The sequence below is a fragment of the Eublepharis macularius genome, chromosome 5 (genome assembly GCF_028583425.1).
Source record: "Eublepharis macularius isolate TG4126 chromosome 5, MPM_Emac_v1.0, whole genome shotgun sequence".
Classification (NCBI taxonomy): domain Eukaryota; kingdom Metazoa; phylum Chordata; class Lepidosauria; order Squamata; family Eublepharidae; genus Eublepharis; species Eublepharis macularius.
Window position 1 is genome coordinate 152,352,410 of NC_072794.1, and position 15,807 is coordinate 152,368,216.

Genomic DNA, 15,807 nt, shown 5'->3' on the forward strand with positions numbered 1-15,807 from the left:
GTGATGAATGACACTTGAACAGCAAGTGGATTGAGTGGAGGGCAAGTGAACAGGGAGAAATACACTTGCCATTCAAGTGTCATTCGTCACTTGTAGCTTCGCCCTCAGTTCCAAGTAAAATTGTATCACTGGCCATGGGGAGGAACCCATGGCTTGCGTCTTGTTTAATTTGCTCCTCCAGCCATGGTAACCACACATCTGGAAACCCTAGCTAGGAGAGGGGAGTGCAGTGCAGAAATAACAAGGTTGGGAGATCTAACCACCCTTAATTTATCTGACTCCCGTCCTTCCGCAGTTATTTTTATGATGTTTAACAGAGACAGGGTCTTGAATCCACTAGAATGCATGGATGGAAGGATTTCTGCCTACAGAAAATGATTTGCTTATCTCTCTCCTTCCTCTGCAGCCCAAAATTCCCCTTCACCAAATGATATCATAAGAATACTCTCACGGAGTAGAGCTGTTAAAAGAAATTCTCTTAATTCCTCTTTACCTAGTTTCTCCCTGCAACTCAGCAATTCTTTTCTTTTTCTCTTTATCAGAATTTGAAGTCAATTTCTAATCAATTCCTTTTTTCTTAAAGAGAAATGTGAAGAGAGGAGGGCAGGAAGAGAGGTTCTACAGAATTTCAGAAGTTCACTCTGTAGACGCTCAGAGGCAGGCGATGTCTTTCGAAGCTTTCCTATCTTCTTGCTAGAGCATCATCATGGAGTATATAATATAAAACAACTTCAAGGGATGAAGTTACAAAGCGACATCTTGACTTCTCTTTGAAGAGAAATGAAAGATGAATGCTGCTCTTAAAAGAGAAAAAGAGAATAAGACAAATCGATGGCTATGTTTAAAAAAGTGAATTTCAGAAAAAGAAATTCCTTACCTCATAACAAGCCCATCATGGAGTCAAGCCCTAGCCCCTCACCCCACCCCAGGGTCGAGTCTACTGTTGAATATCTAATTTAGCCTTTTTCTCATGTGGCTATGGAGTGGCTATTTGAAGAAAAGAAAAATACTCCATAGGGGCCCAGGACTAGTTTCACTTTTTTGTGACTCCTGAACCTTTTTAAAGGGATGATTGCAAAATCGTTCTCAATCATTTGGAATTCCAATTTACCTGGTATTTGATCCAAAGTGAAACTGTCCCATTAAATTTTTTTTCCCATTGCTTTCTTGTTTTGCACCAAAGTTTGGACAGGGGCTGCTGCAGATGTGAATTTGGCTGCAGATTTGACTTCCTTCTGTTTGCCGACATCTTTTTCCCTATACCATTTGCATGTGTGCACTAACAAACTATACAAAAAGTGATCCTTTAAAATCATTTTATTAATATACTGAACAATCAAATATAGCATACAGATGACTTCCTTACAAAATTATCGAATAGACCAAACATTAAGATTTAAAAGACAGTCAGTGCAAACAGAGTTATACCTTTCTAAGCCCATTGACTTGGAATGTTCAGGGCTGTACTGTAAGAACCTATGAAAAATAAAGAAGAAAAAAGAAAATTTAGAAAGATGAAGGAAAGGAGGGGGAGAAAATCTACAACAAAGGTTATTCATCCTGATCAACAAAGTTGAAAGCCTTCCTACAGCCTAAGGAGCCTTCCTGCAACTTAAATGCCACTTAAGGTGAAGTATGTTTCCATAGATGCTTTTATTACCTACTCCACATCCTAACATTGGTTTGGATCCCATGGTGGATTTCTGTGGGCTGCAGGGATTTCCATGTGGGAAATCCATGTAGCAGGACCTACCCATCTCCCCTCCCTACACAGACCCCAGATCCCCCCTCCCCACAGATATACTGCTCCTAGGGGATACAAGTCGCCAGCTTGGAATAGCTGGAGGTGAGGGGCAAAGGTGTTATGCGGGAAAGGAAATCAGCAAGTATCAGCATTCCCAGTCTGTCCATGGAAATCTTCCATGGAATCCAACCCAGAATTTATAATCTTTAAATTGAAAGAATCTCCTGCCCAATGTTCTCCTTATATTGCATAGAACAATACAAAGCTAATATTGTTCCCTAGATAAGACATATAGCTTTCCCAACCTACAAATACAAAGAAGAATCTTGACTGGATTGTACATTTGATTGCATCCAGACGCTTCGGGTGCTGTGTTTTATCAGTGTGCTCGTGCACTCATATGTACAAGCACATTAATTTTTTTCCTAGTGTTTTATCACTTAATTCTCATAAGCTCATCAACAATATGGGTAGGGGAGATGAAAAAAAATAGAAGGAAATGAAAGGTTCAGGAAACTGCATGTGCTCCCAATCCAGACTGGGACTCTTGATCCTAAACTCTTTTTTGTACTTGCACAGTATCAATACCTTCCACCCTGTGAGTTTATGGTCCCCAAACTAACAGATATGAACGGAAGGAGAGGGAAATATATAGTTTAGAGGAGACAGTTTGATGTAGTGGTTAAGAGTGGCAGGACTCTAATCTGGAGAGCAGGGTTTGATTCCCCCACTCCTCCACTTGAAGCCAGCTGGGTGACCTTGGGTCAGTCACAGCTTCTAGGAGCTCTCTCATCCCCACCCACTTCACAGGGTGTTTTGTTGTGGGGACAATAATAACATACTTTGTAAACTGCTCTGAGTGGGTGTTAAGTTGTCCTGAAGGGTAGTATATAAATCGAATGTTACTATTATCTATTATCCTAACTCCGATATGCTGCAGGGAAGCATCAATGACATTAATGTGAAAGGCTGCATGTCAGAGGAGTTTTAGAAAGGTAATGCTGATAAAGAATCATACATTCACAACAGGCAAACATAAGTCCATTGATGCTTTAAATGCAATCAGTGGGCATTCTAATCCATTACAAATCTTGCCTTACTTTGTTCTCGGGAACTGTTTGAGATTACATGCAATTTTTTTTCTCCGATAGAATTTTATCGTTTTGTCAATGCTGACAGATGAGATTCATTTGCATCCTAAGCACTGAATATCTTGAGATTTAAAAATAAAAGAAGAAAAAAAACCCAAGGAAGAAGAATATCCAGCTGAATGTATAAAGAAGCGAGGACCGTAACCTGCTTACTGACATAGGAAGAAAATAAGGGCAACCCAAATTTTATTTTTGCCTTCAGAGCAGGGGAACAGTTTCAATAAGCAAAACTTCAGGAGTAGAAGAATTAAACTTCCTCTCTTCTCCACTTATGGCTTTTGTCCAAATTGGGGCTATGTTTTCAAGCTACTGTTGAGCTTTAAAAATTATGTTGGGAAGAACCAGTCACAGATTGCTTAACTCTCATCGAGTTGAACCCTCAGAGAACTGCATCTCCCAATATAACCTCCACCCCTCGTTCAAGATTTGGGCTGTGTTGAAGGTTCCTGAAAATTAAGCTGATGGTGAGGAAAAAGAAGCAGAGATTTCTCTGTCATCCCCCCCCAGGTTCTGAAATGAACTTCTAGCTGAAGCATAGCTGTGCATGCGCTTGTCAAAATTCAGAAATTCTGCAAGTCCAATTTCTTTGAGGCAGACATTCCAAGACTTGTAGTCTGCCAACTTTCTTCCCTGTTAAAGGTTTTCTAGGAAACCCTGTGTATGGCAGTGTGATTGAGCTGAATTTTAAGATCGCAATTCAGCCCTTTAAAAAATTTAAATGGTTTTGCAATTGATTTAATGGGATTGTTATGGCTTATTTTTTAAAATAAGTTGTAAACTTCCCTGAACAGCTGGAGACGAAGGATCAGAATCTTTTTGATAAATACATTAATTATTTTATCCGCTGCCACTTGCTCCAAATATCTGCTTTAAAAAAAAAACGTTGGGAGGCTGAACTAAGGAAATTATGCAGTAGGACTTGAGAGAAAAGCAAGATTCACATAATGAAGCTGAACACCAAGATGAAAACAAAAAAATTATAAGCAAAGCAATGCTTCTTGCCAGTGTTCCTAAACAGGGAAGGAGGCATGCCTCATCCAAGGACCCTCTGATTTCCAATTCTTGTTAGCTAATTCAGTCTTCATGCCAGGTCTGCCATGCCCATGAGTTTAGAAGTTATTTGGGTCTGTTTCAGTCTATTGTCTATATGGATCCCTTTCTAAAACAATATTCTTAGAAAAGTGTGAGAGAGGATCTCAAACAGGAAAAACTTTATTCCCCTAACATGCTCCAAAGCAAGAAAAAAGGAAGCATAAAACACCTCGATTGTTGCCGTTAATTGTTGTTGTTATTTATATTCTGCTTTTCTCACTAAGACTCAAGGCAGATTACATGGTGTAATGCAACATCTTGAATGGCTGAGACATTCAAACAGACAATACAGTAGGGTGTAGATTACAGAAAACAAAAACAAGCAGAAAATCCAATAAAGAGTTGATACAATGCTGAAAGCATTGTGGTTATTATGACATACTAAAAGATGTAGAAACTACTCAGTAGGAGCATACTTACGGCAACAGACAGTACATAGTAGTATAGTCTAGTATAGTAGTATAGTCTATCAAAGCATGTCTCTGAACCATTTTCTTACCAACACAGCCTTAATATCTGTTTTAAATAGCCCTCCTCCATTGCAATATAGTAACACAGTCCTAGCAATGCTGTTCTCGGATGTTGTCTAACTGGGGTGTAAATGGGGTGTAAACTGGGGTGTAAATGGGGAGTCTAAAAGGAAATAAAGGGAGAAAGTAAAATCATACTTTGCCTGTCCTAATGAGTATGGTATGCTGTGGTCTGGGGCCAGAGAAGGAAAACCTAGACCTGAAAACAGCTATGACGTTTGGGATTTGGATGAGAAATGAAGGTCCAAAAGTGTAAGAAGGGGGTTTATTGATTCAGCAAACCAACCGCAAAGTTGGGGTAAATGGGTCAGGGACAGAACCAGCTACAGAGCTGGGGGGTGGGAGATCTAGTGATTTCAGCTGAAGGTCTCCCCAGGGATGCTCCCCCTTGTCCCCTTCTCTTGCTATCTTCCACAGCAGGTAGACTTCTTTGTTTCATCTAGACTTCCCTCAGTTATCCCTCCTTCCTGTGCAGTGCTTTACCTCCCTGCCCTATATCTTAATGGTTGATTTTATGTTTTTGTATTTTAGTTTTGGTTTTAATGATGTTCGGTTTAAAATTTTTATTTATTTATTTTATTTATTTACATCATTTATAATCCACCTTTCTCACTTAGACTCAAGGTGGATTAATAGTGTGAGATTAGTACAATTAGTATCAAGGACTTTTCCATACAGTGTCAAGAACATTTCCATAAACAATGACATAGGATAAATGAATACAAGTTTACAAAGACATAGCATTAGCAAGGATTCGGAATTGCTGAAACAGAACATAATCACTTCTAGGACTGACATTAGACAACAGGAATCACAGGTAGTATATAGGAGTACATATACAAAGCAACAGATAATATAATATGCAAGGCAACATAACGGTGAAGTCTATTTTTAATCTATGCTTTAAATCTGGTAGCTGCCTTGGTGTCCATGATGAGAGTAGAAAGGCAAGATTCACATTTTGTACATAAAATAAGGTCTGGGAGCCGAATCAAGTACCATGAGCTGTAGATTGAGAGATGGCTCTACAGGACAGGGGAAGGGAACCCAGTGATTCAGCAAGAGAAGATCCAAGAACAGGATGGACTACAATGTCAGAGAGCTTGTGATGCTCTTTTTATGGGTTTTGAAGTGAGGAATTTTGCTACTGGCTTAATTCTGTGCAGAATTCAGGATCCACAGCAGGATTGGATCAGGATGCAAGCTCTTGGTTCCTATTGTGAGTTTGAATTTTGGGTGAGTGCAAAGAGTTGGGCACTTAGATTGAAAGGAGAAGTCCAGATATGAGCATGCCACATCAGGAAACAGCACAACAGGACAGCTCAGGTGAGGCTGCTGAGTTGCCCAAGTGGCAGACAGGCTAGGGCAGGTTGATAAATGCTGAGTATAGGCTTGATGGTCTTCCTTGGGCCTGGGATTAAATTTCTGGGAAAGGATATGGATGCGGGGGGTGGGGGCTGTGATCTCATGTTTTTATCCAGGAAACTTGAGTCATTGCTTAAGGCCATGGGTATGATGGAGCTTCTGGAGATTATACCAAAGGCTCTCTGGAGAATTCCAGCAGGCTGTTTACTCTCATGTGAAAGAGCCCAAGGAAATTCCGGATAGTTCAAACCCACCCCATTTTGATATAAATCTGGATGTTTTAATCAGGCTTCCAGCAATTAACTCAGAAAATCTTTCAGGGTGACTAAGTACAAATGCCCCTGTGTGCATGAGAGAGAGTGGTGTTGTATGTAACAACCTGCCCTACTATTTTACAAAAAAAAAAAAAGCAACAGGTGGAAAAGTTGTTTTAGAAGATAACTGGATCCATATTAAACTCATCTGGGATGCATTTGTCCATATCCCAAGTAAGGAAGGGAGCAAGACTCCATCTTTGTTCAAACAAAGATGAGTGAAACACATTGTGGAGCCCTTTCAACTAAAATGGGGATTAAGGAGCAGCTAAGTAAACAAGTTCTTTCCCTCAATATAGGTTGTTTAACCCACATATTCAAGTTTTATGTCTTCATTCCTGGGTGCCAGGGCAAACCCCAGTGATGCAGAAAAGACCCTGCATACTACCTGAGTGCCATACTATGATACATTACAGCTGCATCTGGGGTTGTAGTTTGCCATGGTGCACACCTTCCAGACCTGGTGACTGGGGAAGGCCCTGCCCACCATGCAGGTTCCCCAGTAGATTGCAACACACCAAGCTGATCCCACAATGGGATCAGCTCTAGGAGAGACTGGTGCCGACTGGTAACCTAGGTGATTACCTCAATCTGCTTATAGATAGCAGGTTCTGCTTAGAAACTTCCATCATTGCCAAGAGTAGACATGGGCACGATCTGAATTACGATTTCAAAAAAACCCCGATTTTGACGTTTGCGACATCGTGACTCAGCTAATCTGTTCCGTCCATGGCAACCGATCCAGCAGTCGGGGGTTTGCTTGTTCGGGACTTGATTGGATATATCGGTTTCTGTTCGGAATTGCAGACAATGGCCATTTCCACACACGTTGAATAATGCACTTTCAATGCACTTTCGCAATCCTTTTGAAGTGGATTTTTTGTTCCACCCATGGAAAATCAGTTTCAAATGTTCACTAAAGAGTATTGAAAGCGGATTATCCAACATGTGTGGAAGCAGCCACTCTGGCGCCAGTAATTTATTCCCGGGGCAACGGAGCCAGGGGAATAAGCTGTGTTTGCCCTCCTTCTGTCACCCTCGAAACACGAATGGAAGCCCAGCTTTCCTTGAATAGCAGGCTTCCTTCCAACCACGGAGCAGCAACCCAGGGGAGGGAGGGGGGAGGGGGTGTTCTGAAGCCATGGGCACAAAGGAAAGGCAAAAGGCAGCGCGGGAGGCTGGGAGGCTGCCCGCGCCATTCGTCTTTCCCTAGGACAAGGGGCGCGTGGGCAAGCCGGCCGCCCCTTGTCCTGGGGAAAGGCAAAAGGCAGCGCGGGAGGCTGGGAGGCTGCCTGCGCCGTTCGCTTTTCCCCAGGACAAGGGGCGCGTGGGCAAGCCGGCTGCCCCTTGTCTTGCGGGGCAGGTGAACGGTGCGGGCAGCCTCCAAACCACTCGCACTGCCGCCAGCTCCTCAGCACACCGGGACAGCCAGCTTGCTGCGTGGGCGGGGGGGGGCAACCCAGGAGCGCGTGCGCAAGAGCCTGACTACGGTTGCCCTGGGCGCTGGCAACCGTAGATCTGGCCCTGGGAATGTCCCCTCCCTGAGGGGAGGTGGCTCGTTGCCAGGTTAAAATCTCCCCCCTCCTCTAGTGTGTGTGTGTGTGTGTGTGTGAATGTCCCCTCCCTCCCTGAAGGGAGGTGGTTCATCGCCGCCTCCCCCTGTCCGCTGGGCCTGGTGTCCGCTGCCACTAACCACCGTTCCTATATCGCTGGAAACAGCGGGGCGCCCTCTCAGTTTGGCCTTCCCAATTCCGGATCGGAAATGGGACTTGATCGGTTAGAATCAGTGGCCTGGGTTCGGCAGCAGCCCAGATCCACGAACAGCTTGATCTGTATTTTTTTTTTGGATCGTGCCCATCTCTAGCCAAGAGCACTTGGACTTATAATTTCTAAGTTTCTTGGTAGACTGCTGCCATATACAACTACCTAAGATATGAAATATTTGGATGCCCCATTTTGTAAACAGAATGTGGAACTGGGTACCATACCTTATAAATGCCATTGGAGGGCAGTTCTACAAGTTATAAAATATAACTACTGATGTTGTGAATGAGACTCGCTCTCTCTGAAAACATTGCTCTCCAACTCATTTCTTTGACCTGGGACTAAAAATCAAAGTATATGCCAGGGAGCCACAGGTCATCCCCCAAACATATGCTGTGGAGCTGACCCATAGGGGACACCTTAGAATAAATTTCACTGTGGCTTCCTCAGTGTTCTTCAGCTTTTCCATTCTATTCCATTCACACAAACCAGGAGCCTGCCAGAGACGTATTAGGTGGTTCCCAATGCTGCTCCTAATATGTGTAGTCATCATCTAATGTGAACTGTGCAACATATGTATTTTCCATGCTGGGACAGTTTTTATGCATATGAATGAAAGCCTTGTCACATGTTGCCCAACGCACACAAGACGGTCAGCATGCATATTGCACTCTAGCTTTTCATGAACAGAACAGAGCATCTGAGGAGGGCTTCCATTTCTTTTTTACTTAAGATATTCATGTGCTCCTTGAACGACAATGGCTCTTGGTACAGAAAGGTTCATTTGTGAGCAAGAGGATAATGCAGCAGCACTATAAATCTTTAATTTCCTCTCAAGGGAATACTGAGAAAGTTGAGATCTTGTGTAAGGGGGAAAACATTGTTTCCGATATAAGTTTCTACAGCATAACTCGCTGTATTCATTTGTGTAGTCAGGCATGTACAAATGTCTGACTCTGTAATTGCCAGACTATCAGGAATGGGATCAAGGGCAGCAGCTATGTAGAATCTAGGAGGAGGAGGAATCAACACCAAGAGACAAGATCAAGGGAGAATCTAAGAATACCATACAGAATACTAGCAGGTGGGAGCAGTATAAGCACCCCCCTGGGCCAGACCTAGGAATGGCCTCCTCATCTGAGGATGAGGATGACTATATTGACTGGAAGGAACCAGAAACCCCCCTGGGGGGTGATCAGGAAGCTCAGGGGAGGAAGGACCTGTACTGAAGGCTCAGCTCTGGATGGAGCTGCCAACATGCCGGACTCCAGAGCAGCCAGCCCCCTACCTCATAGGACCAGATCCCAGACCACCAGTCTCCCATGTTCTCCTCCCACCCAGTGGGAGTGGCAGAAAAATTGAGTCTACAAAGAGGGAGCTCAATGGTGCTAGGCTAGCAGCCCATTTTACAACTACTAATAGATGCCTGCCTAAGTGCATATAGTGCTTTCCATTGATTGGGTGTCAATCAAGCCCTGGTTAGATGAAGCCTGGGAGCAAGTGGGGCTTCTCTGGGGTTGCCAGGCTGAGCCTGACCACCAAATGGAGGGTGGTGAGTGGTGGGAGAAAAAATAAATAAAAATAAGGCTCCAAGCTCGTCGCTGGCACATCACTTCTAGCACAGTTTCTGGCAATTCTTGGAGTTACTATTGTCACTTCTAGGTTGTTCACATGAAGTGGTGTGCCAGCAACTATCCTGGAGTTTTATTTTTGATTTACTTTTCTCCCACCATTGCTAAGAGCACTGGCGGGCAGCAGAGAAAATTACCTGCAGGTTGCTCATTATAACCAGGCAAATGGTAAGCCTAGGTTTCTCCCTCTTTGAGCCCCAGACGAAGCAGAGAACCTTGTTAGTTTAAGATCCCCGATCCAGGTTAAAACTGGCCCGATCCGCACCAAAACAGGCCCGAAACAAGCCCAATTTGAGCTAAAATGGGCACGTTTTGGGACGCTGTAGAGCACAGGAGTGCTCCTGCGCTCCACAGCAGCCCCAATCAGAGCCCCTGCGGAGCATGGGTGTGCTCCCATGGGGCAGCACAATGACATCACTTCCTGGAAGCGACATCATTGCACTTGCAGGAGTATGCCCCACCCCAAGAGGTAACTGCAGGGAGCCAGTCCCCCGCTGGGAGGTTAAGAGGGACTGGCAACCCTACTCCTGAGATGTGCTCCAGGGCAGTGCAGCATGCTCCTGTGTCCTGCAGTGGGCCAATCTGGGCTCCCAATGGGCTGAATCAGGCCCGTTGAGGGCCTAAGTTGGCCCACTGTGAAGTGCAGGAGCTCTCCAGGGCCCTCCTGGCAGTGCTCACACACTCTGCAGTGGGTCAAATCGGGCCCATTTGGGGCTGCCTCTGCAGCACTCCCACACTCTGCAGCACGCTGATTTCTGCCCCAAATGGGCCCAATTAGGCCCATTGTGGAGCCCAGTAGCACAGGAGTGCTGCTGGCAGGGCTCTGGAGAGCTCCTGCGCATCACAGGGGGTCCAATTAAGGCTCCAAACAGCCCTGATTCAGCTCCAAACAGACTGAAATCAACCTGCTGCGGTGTGTGGGAGCATTATCAGGAGCAGCACGAGGCCCTGCATAATGACGCCACTACGTCATTGCACAGCCTGGGAGCGCGCACGAGCAAACGTCACAAGAATGGTGAGTGCCGGGTCTCCTACCTCCCACCAGGAGGGTAAGGGACCTGGCCACCCTAACTACAGATTATATTACTGTGTAGTAGCACCTTTAAGACTAACCAATTTTATTGTAGCATAAGCTTTCGAGAATCAAGTTCTCTTCATCAGATGCCTGATACAGAGACTGGTCACTCTGTATCAGGCATCTGACGAAGAGAACTTGATTCTTGAAAGCTTATGCTACAATAAAATTGGTTAGTCTTAAAGGTCCTACTGGACTCTTTTTGATTTTGCTACTACCGACTAACACGGCTAACTCCTCTGGATCTATTACTGTGTACTATCTGTTGCTATAAATATGCTCCTCTTAGGTAATTCTGCATTTTTAATATGTCATGTTTAATTATAAATGCTTTGTTTCAGCTGTATATCAGATTTCTGCTTGTTTCCAAATTTCCTGCCATTCAAACCCTATAGCATTCTTTATTGGATGTCTCAGCCATTGATCATACTGACTTATACTGTGTAATCCACTTGAGTCCCAGTAAAAATGCGGACTATAAATAACATAAAATGAACAAACTGAGAAGCAGGGGGTCTGGCCACAGGAAAGTCTAATGCCCGAAGGTCTAATGCTGAATTGTAAGCCAGGAGCCCAATGAAAGTAAAGTATCACAAAAGCAGCAAGGATGAACAATATGCAAGAATGCCACCTTCATTTGAGCTTTTATAGGGTAGCCAACGAGGTTGATGCATGAATGTTCCTTGGATCCCTAGAAGTTGTTTATCCTTGCAGCCTCTGTGGCTTACCACATGGGCAACAACGTACTTGGTAAAAGGATTAGTTGGATCCAGTTTCGTGGAAGAGAATAATTGGACCCCACCCATGTTTATTATTAATTGTTACCCTAGCAAAAAAACCCCGTAAGATTCTCTTCAGATGAAAACAAGGTATTTTCCTGCCATCATTTGCAAACAGGGTTTGGAGATGTATTGTCGAAGGCTTTCACGGCTGGAGAACGATGGTTGTTGTGGATTTTCCGGGCTGTATTGCCGTGGTCTTGGCATTGTAGTTCCTGACGTTTCGCCAGCAGCTGTGGCTGGCATCTTCAGAGGTGTAGCACCAGAAGACAGAGATCTCTCAGTGTCACCTCTACAATGCCAAGACCACGGCAATACAGCCCGGAAAATCCACAACAACCAGGGTTTGGAGAATTCGTTTTTTTTAAAAAAAATCCTGAGGGGAACGAGGTATGTATTACATTACAATACTTTGTTTTCTAAGGAGGAAAAATCAAGAAAGGTCACATCTGTGGCATCCCCCAATATATTTCACTCTCAAAATGAGACATGCATATTTTAAATAAAATTGTCCCAGAGAGAAAGAGAAAGGAAAATGTATCACAAACATGTGGTGTGTCACTTCGGAAAGGGGAAAGGAATGGTAGTGTACTGAAAATAGATGGCCTCCCAGAAGATATTTTTTGTGTTATAAATTGATTGTATTTGGGGAACAAATAATAAGGGCATGAGGGATATCCTGCACGGCTGAAGAATTACTCTTCCGCAATCTACTGGGGTTCCACATGGCACTTAATATAGCATTAAAGTCTCATTAAAAAAACCAGGACCTCCACAAGCAAGATCCTACTATATGGCTAGTTAGAAGAAGTAAATTCTGATCTTCATTCTGCTTCACCCTACAGTTCTTCATTTCTGTCTTTGTTTTCAGCCTGATTAATTACTTCCACTTTTCTCCTCACCAACTAGTCAACTCACAGCAATCATAAATCATTTGTAAACCTATCCGTATTTCAGTAGGGAAGGGGCTGAAGTGCTGCTTCTCACTGTGCAGCCAGTTAAAACTACTACTATTATTCTACATGCACATGCAGAGAGAGAGAGAGAGAGAGAGAGAGAGAGAGAGAGAGAGAGAGAGAGAGAGAGAGAGAACATGCAATTGTTGAATTTTAAAAAAAAGAAAATGCAATAAAATAATAAAAAGCATTACTTTGGCTAGCTGTAAAGTAAAAAAACTCATGCTTTTTAATGCCATTTCAGTGCCCCTGAAATGATATGAGTTTGAATTCTGAATTCTGGGAGAGAAATTACTGCCCTCCAGAGAGCAGAAAGCAACTAATGATGCCGCCTTTCAAAAAGGCAGGAGCCCCTAGAAAATCCATTAATTGTCCACATTGGAAACACCATTGTTGCAATTCTCTGGGGGGGGGGTGTTTACATTAAAAAAAATCACAAACCATGAGAAAAAAAGATGGTGAAACAATACTGGAATACAATACTTTGCCTGTTGGTTTGTTAGACATTGGCCGTCATCACACGGGCATCTCTTCCGTTAAATTTACAGCATATAGCGTCCTACCTGTTATTGGCACAGTAACTTTTTTTGGGTCACCTAACGGCTCTTCGCGCCACCAGCTGTCCACACCGAAGCACTCTGTTCTGTTCTCTCTAACTGCACAGAAGCAGCTCCCCCCCCCCTTTTTTATTATTCTGGCGTTTAATTCCGCTATAACAGAATAACAGCATATAAACATTCTGTTAGAGCAAAACATTATGACCCTTTTGTTTTTCCAACTTTGAAATTATATAAATTGCCCGCGGAAAACTCCCTGTCTGGCGTGATCCCCATCGCTGAAGACTCTGCCATGGCAATTGAGTCATTTTTACTTCAGCAGAAAGTTTGCATTGTGTTATGTCGTTATGGCATTATAAGGACATAATAAAATTTTAAAAAGGGGAGTCGCAGGAAGAAATGGATTCTGGGATTGAAGGGAGGGCATAGGACGTTGTGAGGCGAAATACACCGATGTGAGGCATTCACACTGAGGCACAAAATAGCGCGACTATCAAGCACAAAGCAGAAGAGAGAAAATCGCTACAGTGTTGGAATAAGGTGGGTGTTTGATGGGAAATAGCGCCATTTTAGCGCTAAATAAAAGCCCGTGTGACGACGGCCATTAAGTTAGACCCAGGCTAAAATTTTCTATACAAAAAGGTGTCTCTCTCTGTGTGTGGGAGGTAATTTCTGCACACTCCTCATTCCTGCTGTAGATCCTTAGTTTGCTCGGTGCATTATTCCCAAGGGTCTTCTTTCCTCCTGGAACAGCATTTTGGGGAGATCAGTGAGCTGCAGCAGGAGAAGCTGGAAAAGTTCTCTTCCTTTACTGAAAAATTTATTCTGTATCCAATTCATAGTCTGTTGAACTGGTGGGCAAATCAAAGCAACAACAGACTATGGATGAAATCCTTGATTTGCAATGGGATTTATTTCCACATAAATGTGTTTAGAACTGTAAATAGCTAGTGTGGAAGCAGCCTAGATTCAGGCTGAGGGATGGGGTACACATGACTGAATGTTCTTCCTTACAAACAATTTTATGGATAGATGGCATTCCTTTAGGATAATCCATGGAAGTGGTTCTGCCCAGCCACTGGTTTATCACCTCCATGATAACTAATCCAATGATAAGGTGGGATGGAAGGGTTTGTTAGTTGACCTTAGCACTACGGAGCTCACCCACAGCAGATGGAGCTTTACATGTGCCCCTGGGTAAAACAAATGAGGATTCTGCAACTCCTAGTATTGCCTCTGACATCATGATGTCACTTCTGTTTTTTGCTGTAAGTGACATCACACATCAGCTTGATACCGGCATGCCCCTCCCAGCTGCTCCTTGAAGACTGACAACACATCACTATGCAGCTGATTCCACTACTGAATTACTCTTAACATGAAGATTTTCGTAATGTCCAGTTGGTTCCTTCTCTCCTGTAATCTAAACCCATTGTTTCGAGTCCTATCTTCTATTGCCACTGGAACAACCCCCTTCCCTCCTCCAAGTGACAGCCTTTTAAAATACTTAAATACAGAAATCATGTCTCCCCTCAACCTCGTCTTCTCCAGATTGAACATTCCCAGGTCCCTCAGTCTTTCCTTGTAGGGCTTAGAACCAAGCTACAAATGATGAATCACATGAGGACTGCATGTGAAGGGAGTCACAATGTTAGCCGGGAAGCTGAGTTTTAAAAGAAGTTGGAAGGCTTTGGACTGGAATTTCCCCTCTCTACAAAGCCAGGGAGATTGCTCCTCAGAGGGTTTGTTAATTTCCTCTTTGCCTCAGGAAGGCTCTGTCAGTTTCACTTTGCATTCTAAGAGGCAAAGAGGAAATTAACAAACCCTCTGAGCAGGGATTTCCCTGGCTTTGTAGAGAGGGGAAATTGACAAAGCCTCCAAATTTCTTTTAAAACTCAGCTTCCTGGCTAACATCGCAATTCCCTTCATGTCCAGTTCTCATGTAATTTGTCATTTGTAGCTTGGCTCTCAGTCTCCAGGCCCCTGATTATTCTGGTTGCTCTCCTCTGCACCCGTTCCATTTTGTCCACATCAGTTTTGAAGTGAGGCCTCCAGAACTGCATGTAAATTCCAGTTGGAGCCTGACCAATATGACATATAGTGGAACAATGACTTCCTATAATTTGGATGTTATGTTTTTCTTGATACACCCCAAGATGTGAAGAGAGTCTCGCCAAGAGAGACCACTCAAATGGCCCCACTTGATCTCTGGGCCTCATTGGTGGGCTGTGTGGTTGGCCGCAGCACAATGAGCACATCTCTCACAGTGGAAGACTCGGTAGGGGCTATGGTGCGAGAGTACCTCACAGAGCCCACCAAGACCCCCCCCCCATTCCAACCCCTTGGAGTATTGGGTGAGTAAATCTGTTGTATGGCCGGCCCTGTCCATTGTGGCAACCAACATCCTGTCCTGCCCTCCCACCAGTGTGCAGAGCAAGTGGGTGTTCTCCCACCTGGGATACCTTCTCTGTTCCCGCCGTGCATGTCTGCACCTGGAACTGGTGAACATGTTGACCTTCGTCAAGGTGAACCTCAACCTACTTGGGTATCCCTCCATGGACCTGGACCTACCTGGGCTCTAAGCCACCCCAAGTCTACTGTGGTTCTAGGCCAAGCTCCTCTGCAGTGGACTCTAGCCCCCCTCAGTTCTTGGGGCTTCCTCCACGGCTGGTAACCCTTTGTTCTCCTCTCCCAGACAAGTTCCTGTACCCTCTTTCAACCCCCCCCCTCTGGATGGCATCAATACAACCCTTCCCCACAACTTGTCCTGCCCATCACGTCCTCTCCCTGACAAGTTCCCGGACGGTCACTCTTTCATCCTCACCCTCTGTGGATGGAATCAATAAGAC